Here is a 9,840-nt window from a genome sequence, read left to right on the forward strand (position 1 = left end):
ACCTCGCCCCTCACACCGCCCCCCGCCCTGCCAGGTCCCCAGCGCGTGGGCCCCTGGGAATTGTAGTTTGCCCGGCGGTGGGGTGATATGTTGGAGAGATCAAGGACAAAGGGGCAGTTAGGACTACATCTCCCAATGGTCATAGCGCGCGAGCGGAGGTGAAGGGAGGGGTTCTAATTCCGCGGCCACGGGGGACCCCTGGCGGGGACTGAGGCTGCTTCAGTCTTAGCGAGTGCTGATTCACGGCCCCGCCCCATATTCTCCGGGAAATTACGAGGTGAGGGGGCCAGGACCTCAGCCCTGGACCCCGTCTAAGAGATAAAGTAGCAGCAGGCCAAGGAGGGACAGAGGAGAGGACACGCGTCCACCGTAGGTCCAAACTTGCCAGGGTGGTGCCCGCCGGCTGGATGGGTTGAATTACGGAGCTTAATATTGGGAGCTAAACTGTCACCCTCCCCCACAGGCTTCCATTTCCCCACACGCACTTTGAGGTTCTTGGACCTGATGAGGTGAAAACATGGAAGGACAAATACTGGCCGGGCATACTGGTTAATTTACAGAAAGGATGCAGCTGTCTTCAGGCTGACCCCCGGGGGAGCTCCTTCCTCTCCAGGGTGGAGTGTCAGAGATTAAGTTCTGTTGCCAAGAGCCTACTGTATGCTTCACATGAGGTTGTTATCTGAGGGTTGACCGACCCTTCTCTCCCCACCTAAGACGCACACGCTGAGGTCGGGCTGACAAATTCTTGCTCATATGCTTCCATTTTCAACATTCCGTGGAGCTTACACATCCATAGTTTTGACTGCACATTTTATTGGCTTCATTTTTTTTCCCCCGGCAGTTATCTGTTGAGCACCTACTGTGTTCCAAGCACTGTTCTAAGCAATGGGGTACAGCAAGGAACGACACAAAAAAACCCTACCCCCCAAAAAACAGGTAAGATACAGATAAATATGTGGAGTATGTTAGGAAGTGATAAGGAGTTAAAACAACAACAGGATATGAAGTGTTGTGTATGAGAATCTAGAATGAAGGAGTCTCTGTGAAGGACTATTCAGGCTCTATGCTAGATGGTAGAGGAAGAGGGCACAGAATCCTGCCCTCAAGGAATTTAGAATGTTTTAAGTGCTGTTAAGTTTTGTTTGTTAATTCTTTCGGGCTGGATAGGAAGAGGTTCTGAAAAGCTTCTCCAGGAAGGTTGGTAACATTTCCAACCCAGCTCTTAAAAGGATGTGTAGCATTTGAGAACATGGAAAGGACACAGGCAGCAGGACTCAGAGGCACGTTTTCCCCTGACATATTTATTGTTAGGCAAAGAATCCAAAGTGTGTGTTGCCTTAAGTGACCGGGAGTGGGGTTGGGGATGGAGTCGGGAGCCAGAACAGGAGGAGCCCTGAATGGCAGGCAAGGGAGTGAAGTCCTTATCCTGAAATAAGTAGGAAGCCTGTGAGAGATTTTAACGAGGGCAAAAAATGATGAGATTTGCATCCTGCGTCCATCATCGTGGCCTCCTCAGAGCACTGCACGGTGCCTGGCACACAGTAAATCTGTAGAATGTATGAAATAAAGAAATGAATTAATGAATGCATGCACTTTAGGGAGGCTGCCCCGGCAGAAGTGGAGGAGATGGACTGAGTGAGGAGAGGGTCTAGAAATTGCTCTCCCCACCACTGACATAGCATCTAGTCCCTCCTCTCTTACTACAACACTCAGCAAAATGCAGTCCTGGGGGGGGCGCCTGGGTGGCTCAGTCGGTTAAGCGTCCGACTTCGGCTCAGGTCACGATCTCGCGTTCCGTGAGTTCGAGCCCCGCGTCGGGCTCTGGGCTGATGGCTCAGAGCCTGGAGCCTGTTTCCGATTCTGTGTCTCCCTCTCTCTCTGCCCCTCCCCCGTTCATGCTCTGTCTCTCTCTGTCTCAAAAATAAATAAACGTTAAAAAAAAAAAATTAAAAAAAAAAATGCAGTCCTGGGGGTGAATAAACTCTCCCCCTTCTCCTGTCTCCTACATGAGTGTTCACCAAGTCATTCCTCTTCCTCTCTCTTCCTCTCTGGTCCAGGCCTGGGCATCGCAGGTCCGTGGCAATGAGCCCTCATAGCCAACCCTGCTTGTCCTCCTGTGCATTAAATGTGTCAATGATTCAGGCCCCAGATGCAAAATCTTGGGAACTTCCTGGCTCATTTCAGGCTGCCTCTCTGACCTCTCCACATCAGTTCCTTCCCCCACCAGTTTAATGTGCATTAAAATAATAATAATTATTATTGTTATTATTATTATTATAAAAATCCAGGCCAAATCTGGTTGGGAAAAGAAAGCAGATGCAAAGAAAAGGATGTTCCAAAGCCAAAGAGGAATGACATCTGCAGTCCCCACATCAAAGCTTCCCTCCAATGGTGCAGGGGAGAGCTGGCCCTGCCCTCCTTTCCTTTTTGATTTTTTTTTTTTTTTTTTTTTTTTTTTGAGACTCTAAGCTTAAAGCTGCAGCAGCCCAGCCGTGCCTGGATGTTGAGAGGGCTGCTTCAGAGGTATAGCGACATTACACAGAACAAATGGCTTAATCTTCTGGCTTCTTTCGCCACTGCCTGGTACTGCTGAAAAACACCTGGAGCAAGGAGGTGGAAAACTAGCATCCTGGCTTCTGCCTGCCCCCCCCCCTCACCACCCCCCCCCCCCCGGCTCTGTGTGCAAAGCCTGCCCCTTCTCAGGGTTTTAATTTCCCCAACTTTGAAGTGAGAAATCAAACGAAGTGAGCGCTAAATGCCCCACCCAGCCGCGACAAGACAAAGTTCTAGATTCGGCTTGTTCCTCTTCTTTAGCCTTGGCAACAGGGAATCTGTACCTGCAGACCTGGGAGATGATTCAATCCCAAGGATTGAGAGGCTCAAAATCGTCCCTGTTTTGTAGATCAGGAAGCTGAGGCACGGAGAGGCTGTATGACCAGCCAAAGATCACACATCAGTGACTGACTCAGATGATCAGTGACTGAATTCAAACCCAGGGAGATCGTCCAGACTCCCAATGGCAAGGGCACCCTTCCCTGCCCAGGCTGTGAGGACCTACCCTTTGGCATCTGCTCAGGAAGGGAGGGGCCTTGCCCTCTGGTGATGGGCCTGACATGAGGGCCCTGGGCAAGCACCCTGTATGGCTGACCCTCTGCCCCATCTCCAGCCCTGGAGGACGTGACCTTTAGATCCATGCTCTTTGGCTGAGCTGGCAGACAAGTAGGCCGGCCAGAGACATTAGTGTCCTGCTGTTTCTGTGCAGTCATAAATCACTGCAGTCCCATCCCCTGGCTCCTGGCTTCCTCCTGCGGCTAGAAAGCTCCCTGATTGGCGGGGAGGCGGCAGCAGCGGTGGCAGCAGCAGCAGCAACATCTTCTGAAGCAGGCAATACTCCCCGCCCTGTCCTCTGGGAACACTTCCCTGTCACTCTCCTCGAGGGTTGGGCTGTGGTAGGGGCAGAGCACGTAACAGATTCAGAAGCAAAGGACAAAAAAGAAATCTCAGTGCGTGGCCCACCCTCCTGAGGAGAGTGGGGCAGTGAAGGAAGCCTGTGCTGGGAGGCAGGACCCACAGGTTGAAGCCTTGACTTTGCTATTGATCTTGCTGGGTGACCTTGAGCAAGTCACTTGACCTCTCTGGGCCTCAGACTGTGCATCTATAAAAGAAGAGAATTAGACGGCTGCTTCTTAAGATCTGCCAGCCGGTAGCAACAGCCTTTCAGCTGGCCCGCCTCAATGTCTTCCCAGCCTCTCCAGTAAAAGATCTAAAAGATCTTTCCAAATAGACATCCCATCTTCTCCTTCCCTTGCCTTGGCTCCACCATACATGTCACTCCCCTTGCATATGGGCCAAAGTCACTTTGCTTTAGCCTGGAGTTAAAGGCTTTCCTAAGGGCCCCTGCCTACGTCTCTAGCTTCATTTTTCACAGGGCACTCGATTGGCATTTCCTAGCCATGTAGTACCCTCGTCCAACTCCGGGCCTTCTCAAAAGCTATGCCTTCTGCAGGGAACTCCTTCTACTCCTACCCCCATTCAATCCTTACCTCCTATCTTTCAGACTCAGATACTGTAAGTTAAACTGAACTGCTCCCTTTTGGAGCCCCTACCAGCTCCTATGCTACAATACTTCCGGCAAGGGGTTTAAATCTCCTTATTACCCTTATATGTATGAGTCTGTCTTTCCCTGAGGTCTTACAAACAGGTTCCTCAAAGACAGAGCTCCACCTGAGCCACCTCTGAGCTCCAAGCCTAGCGTGGAGCAGGTTTTCAGGGCAGTTTGGTTCAATGAAAGGGACTCTCCACTTCGAGAAAGGATTGGCCCGATGATGGTCTAGCCTCTTGAGGGGGATTTGAAAAGTTTTACCCCAAAAGCAATGGTCATGGGCAAGTTGCAGCAAAAACTCGGGAAAGCAGAACCGTAAATAATCCCAGGAACAGATAGGGCTATGGCCAGAAAGGATAGTTTTGAAGAGCATCCGTACAGGATTTCAAAGAAGGGCCTGTTGACATGGGGCTCACTACCAGCAGAAATTCTCTGTTCTGCCTCCCTGGAGGCTGACCACTCCTCACCAAACCAGCTTCCCTACTCCAGGACCAAACTCTCAAATCCCCTAAAATCATCTATGAAGAGGAAGAGATTGAAAAGTCTAATAGATCTTTATTTTTTTTTTTTTAAGATTTCATTTTCTTTCTTTTTTTTTTTTTTTGTTTTTAAGTAATTCTACATCCAATGTGAGGCTTGAACTTATAATCCTGAGATCTAGAGTCACATGCTTCATCAACTAAGCCATCCAGGTGCTCCTGACATATCTTTACATTTTAAGTTTTGCATTCCCCTAAAAAGAACCAAATTCAAAATTTACCACACCAATGGAATGTCTGTCACAGTAAAAAAAAAAAAAAAAAAAAAGGGTCATTGTCTCAAACAAAGAGATAAACTGTGCCATTCCCAAGAGATGGGCATTCCTGGCGCACCTGGGTGGCTCAGTGGGTTAATCATCTGACTCTTGGTTTCAGTTCAGGTTGTAATCTTGCAGTTCGTGAGTTCGAGCCCTGTGCTGGGCTCTGTGCTGACAATGTAGAGCCTGCTTGGCATTTCTCTCTCCCTCTCTCTCTGCTCCTCCCCAACTTGCTGTGGTGCACTTTCTGTCAAAAAATAAATAGGGGTGCCTGGGTGGCTCTGTTCGACTTCCTCTCAGGTCATGATCTCATGGTTCCTGGGTTCGAGCCCTGCGTCAGGCTCTGTGCAGACAGCTCAGAGCCTGGAGCCTGCTTCAGATTCTGTGTCTATCTCTTTCTCTGCCCTACCCTACTCATGCTCTCTCTCTCTCAAAAATAAATAAGCATTAGAAAAATAAACATTAAATAAGTAAATAAATAAATAACCTTTAAAATAATAATAATAAAGTAAAAAGAGATAGGTGTTCCAGAGCAGAGGCGCCTGAGCTAGGATCTTCTCCCAAAACTCAGCTATGTAAACTTCGGCCAAATGCTTCACCAATCTGGACCTCAGATTCCCTACTGAATCTTTTTCTTTTTAAGTTTATTTAATTTTTTGAGAGGGAGTTAGAGCACGAGTGGGGGAGGGTCAGAGGGACAGGGAGGGAGAGGATCCCAACCAGGCTCTGCACTGAGCCCAACATGGGGCTCCAACGAACTCATGAAACATGAGATCATGACCTCAGCTGAAGTCAAGAATCAGATGCTCAACCACTCAACCGACTGAGCCACCCAGGTGCCCCTCCCCACCGAATCTTAAAGAGAAATCTCCACCCTGCTCTCTGAATCGTACAATGGCAGGAATATGTTCCTTGACTTGGTAGAGGGGTCTGAAGCAGCGTTCTGAGGCTTCGAACTCCAACGGAGGACTCGTGGGAGACTGATAGTGATGAGGCAGTGGCAGCCTGCCTACTGATCACACGGAGTGAGGTGGACCTTTCTATCTTTGGAGGATTGCAAGCTTCAGAGAGCCCGCTAATGCCTGCTTATCTCAAGGGAGCAATTTCTCCATCAGCTGGAGCTGTATGGTGATGACATGAGCGGGTCTGGAGGGCTTGGGACAGGAATCGGGGGTCAAGGGTCAGCAGATAAACAGTGATTCTCAAGCTGGCTGGACATCACTGCTTCCCAATACCTGGGGTTGGGGGAGTGTGTCGAGAATATAGAGTCCCAGGTGCAGCTTAGACATCCTGGGTCAGAATCTAAGGGTGGGGTCCGGGGAACTGTATGCTTTCAAAGTTCTCTGGGGGATTCTTCCTATCACCCATGGTCTGCCAGGGTAACCTCAAAAGGCCCTGGCGACTTTGAAGGAGGCGAGGCTGGGTTGCCTGAAGAGGAAGTCAAGCGGCCGTGAGTCCTTCTGAGAACCGTCTGGGAGAGGTGGGGGAACTGGCATTTTCTCGTGTTGGCCATTCTGCCGAGTCAGCCCAGCACTAATGCTTCCAGAGTGCAAATCCCACTCGGTCATGTAATAGGAACACTGGTGCTGACGCAGCAGGCAGTCGGGAGCCCAGGCTGCACCAGGGGACAGACACTCCGCACCAACTCCTCACTCCGGGCCCCGGGACAGGCAGGGGCCAGAGGCACTCCCTCCATGCCAAGCCTTGAGTGAGCCAAGACGACTCGAGAGCATGGGGCCTGCACCGTGCTCTGAGTTTCGGGCCCAGCCAGGCTTCCTCTCTGTCTTCCTGGAGTTTGGGGTTCATAATTGGAAGGGACAATAGGAGGACTCCTGTTAGTCCAGGAGAGGAATCCCTTCCTTACGCGGCACCCCACCTCCTGGGCGTCGGCCCTTGCTAGCACCCCTCCAGCCACAGATCATTTGCTGTTCTCCTGAGGTCCCCCTTCCTCTTCGGGACAGCACTCCTGTTCCCAGAGCATCTGTCCATTGTTCCTCATTCTGCCTCCCAGCATTGCAAGAAGGAGGAGAACGCTTCTCCCCAAAAACCTTTTATGTGTAAGGCCAGAACGCTGAAGCCCTGTGGTCTCCACACTGGACGGTTTCCCCAGCAGCGGAAAGTAGGTTTGAGCACATGCTTTTCTGCCTCCAGAGTGCCTGATATGTGATGCAAACGCAAAGATGGCCAAAAAGAGATTCCCAGGACACGCAGTACCGATTCCCTGTGCACAGAGGCTTCTACGAGGCCGAAGGACACTTTGTGACAAAGAGGGGTTTGGTCTCCAACCTCATGGCAGCAGCGCCCCTTCCCCCAACCCAGGCTGGGTGCCCAGCTACATCCAAGTCTTACCTGGGGGTCTATAATCGATGCTCCTCACCCCAAGTCCTCACCTTAGTCTCTAATACTCAGAGAGCCGGGAAAGGCCAATAGGTGAGAAAAAAGAACAGGAGGGCGGATGTGATTGTTCCCATGCCCCTATAGACTCTAGAGAACCCATAGCACTGATGAGGAACCCAAGGCACACAGAAGATAAGTAACCTGTCCAGGTCATACAGCTAGTAAGTGGAGGCTTTGGGTCATAAAGGAGGTTCACGTGTCTCTTACTCCTTATCCACCATCCGGAAGCACCCAGCTGGGCCTATTTCTTTTCTTTTTCTTTTTTGATGTTTTTATTTAGTTTCAAGAGAGAGAGAGAGAGAGAGAGAGAGAGAGGGTGTGAGCAGGGGAGGAGCAGAGAGAGGGAGATGCAGAGTATGAAGCAGGCTCCAGGCTCTGAGCTGTCAGCACAGAGCCTGACGTGGGCTCTAACTCACAAACCTCATGAGACCATGACCTGAGCCAAAGTCAGGGGCTCAACTGACTGAGCCATCCAGGCGCCCCTCTTGGTTTTTGTTTTTGTTTTGTTTTGGTTTTTTAACTTTTTTCAATGTTTCTTTGTTTTTTCAATGTTCCAATGTTTTTTTTTAACTTTTTTCAAAGTTTATTTTTGAGGGAGAGGGCGCACAAGTGGGGGAGGGACAGAGAGAGGGGGACAGAGGATCTGAAGCCGGCTCTGCACTGACAGATGCAGGGCTCAAACTCACGAACCGTGAGATCATGACCTGAGCCAAAGGTGGACACTCAACCGACTGAGCCCCCCAGGCGCCCCCAGCTGGGTCTGTTTCTAACGGAGGGAGGAAGTAAGTGACTTACTCACTCATGGGAAGGAGTGTGGTCTCTAGGGGAGTGAATCAGAGCAAAGGCCCTCCCAGAGAAGTTGGAGGGACCGCAGTTTCCAGGTGTACAGCCCACGGTGGTGGCCATCCATGCTGGGTCCCGGGCCCTGGGACAGTGAACAGAACTGCTCCGCTAATGACTTGCTGAATAACTTTAAACAAATTACTTCTCTTCTCTGGAACTCTGTCCCTCCTTTGCCAAATGAGGAACCAATGACTCATGACGCATCAGGTCAAAACAAGCCGCTTGGGCTAATACTAAAACCTTTACATTTTGATACCTTCTCTAAAATGATCTGAACTCTGGTTCTCCTGTGCAGATCAGAAGCACCCAATGATGTCACGGGGCTTTGCTGGCTATCTGTGATATCACGGGGCTTTCCTGGGTTCTAGGGAGGAGAGAACAAGTAAAAAGGTGCCAAGTGGAACCAAGGTTGGGAATCTCAGAATGGACCAGCCCTTCAGAATCTTCAGCTAGGAGAGGTTTCACGCAAGGCAGAAAAAATTGGCATTTTAGAACACAGGCACTGTGGCAGCTGGGACAGAGGATGGACTGGACGGGAAGAAGGCCAGAGGGAGGGAGACCACTTGGGGGGGTTCCTGTGAGAGGTGGGAGGTTGGGTCAGGGCCGGCCGTCGTAGTGGCTGTGGGAGGTGGGACATACCCAGCATGACTCCCAAGATGATCCCATTCTCCGAGATAGAACAGGCTTAAGGGAAAGGTGATGGGCTCAGTTGGGAAGTGACAAGTGTGAAAGCGTATCTAGGGGCGCCTGGGTGGCTCAGTCAGTTAAACGTCTGACTCTTGGTTTCAGCTGAAGTCAAGATCTCACAGTTCCTGAGTCTGAGCCCTGCATCCGGCTCCGCCTCACATGGCAGAGCCTGCTTGGGATTCTCTCTCCCTCTCTCTCTGCCCCTCCCCCACTCGTGCTCACTCTCTCTCTCTCTCAAAAATAAATAAATTTGAAAAAAAGAGTATCTAAGTATAGGGTTGTTGAATCATTGTATTGCACACATGAAACTGATACAACACTATATGTATGTTAACTATGCTGGGCTTAAAATATAAAAACCAAATTAATAAAATTTAAAATTTTATTTAGTTGAAAGAAAGAAAGAACATCCGAATGAGATGCCCAGGTTGGGGCCAGAAGTAGAAATCTGAAACAGCAGGCCCTCACACATGGGCTCAAGAGGAGACCTGGAGGGAGCACCAGGAAAACCAGAGTTCCTGTGTCTCAGGGATCATGGAATGATGTGATCACCAGATCCTCCTGGTGCTCTATGGCCATGTTGCTAGATGCCTGCAGAAAACTCATGTGAGGGCAGAAAGGAAGACCTTTTCTTTCTTTCTTTCTTTCTTTCTTTCTTTCTTTCTTTCTTTCTTTCTTTCTTTCTTTTTCTCAATATTTATTTTTGAGAGAGAGAGAGCAAGCAGGGGAGGGGCAGAGAGAGAGGGAGACAGAGGATCTGAAGTAGGCTCCACACTGTCAGTGCAAAGCCCGATGCGGGGCTCAAACGTACGAACCACGGGATCATGACCTAAGCCGAAGTCGGACATTCAACCCACTGAGCCACCCAGGAGCCCCAGGAAGGCCTTTTCTTGAGTTAGGGCGTCCTTGTTGACCTAGGCCAGCAATTTGGACAGCAAGGGGTAAAGGGGTGAAGAGTTAAAATGTGGGGCCGACTGCTTTCATCAGCAATTTAATGGTCAGATGAAGGAGAGAG

The 9,840-nt window shown here is 50.1% G+C and overlaps 1 long non-coding RNA gene across 1 annotated transcript; it reads right to left on the reverse strand.

Annotated features, from left to right (window-relative positions):
• Window positions 1-1,281: 1,281 nt before the first annotated feature.
• LOC109250569 (uncharacterized) lies at window positions 1,282-8,411 on the reverse strand. The gene is made up of 2 exons (XR_008419099.1): window positions 8,091-8,411; window positions 1,282-1,547 (listed from the first exon to the last, which is right to left on the reverse strand). It is a non-coding gene; the product is annotated as an uncharacterized LOC109250569 (long non-coding RNA).
• Window positions 8,412-9,840: the final 1,429 nt, after the last annotated feature.

Source organism: Panthera pardus, unplaced genomic scaffold, assembly GCF_024362965.1.
Source record: "Panthera pardus isolate Hobbes unplaced genomic scaffold, ASM2436296v1 HiC_scaffold_4, whole genome shotgun sequence".
NCBI classification, from domain to species: Eukaryota; Metazoa; Chordata; class Mammalia; order Carnivora; family Felidae; genus Panthera; species Panthera pardus.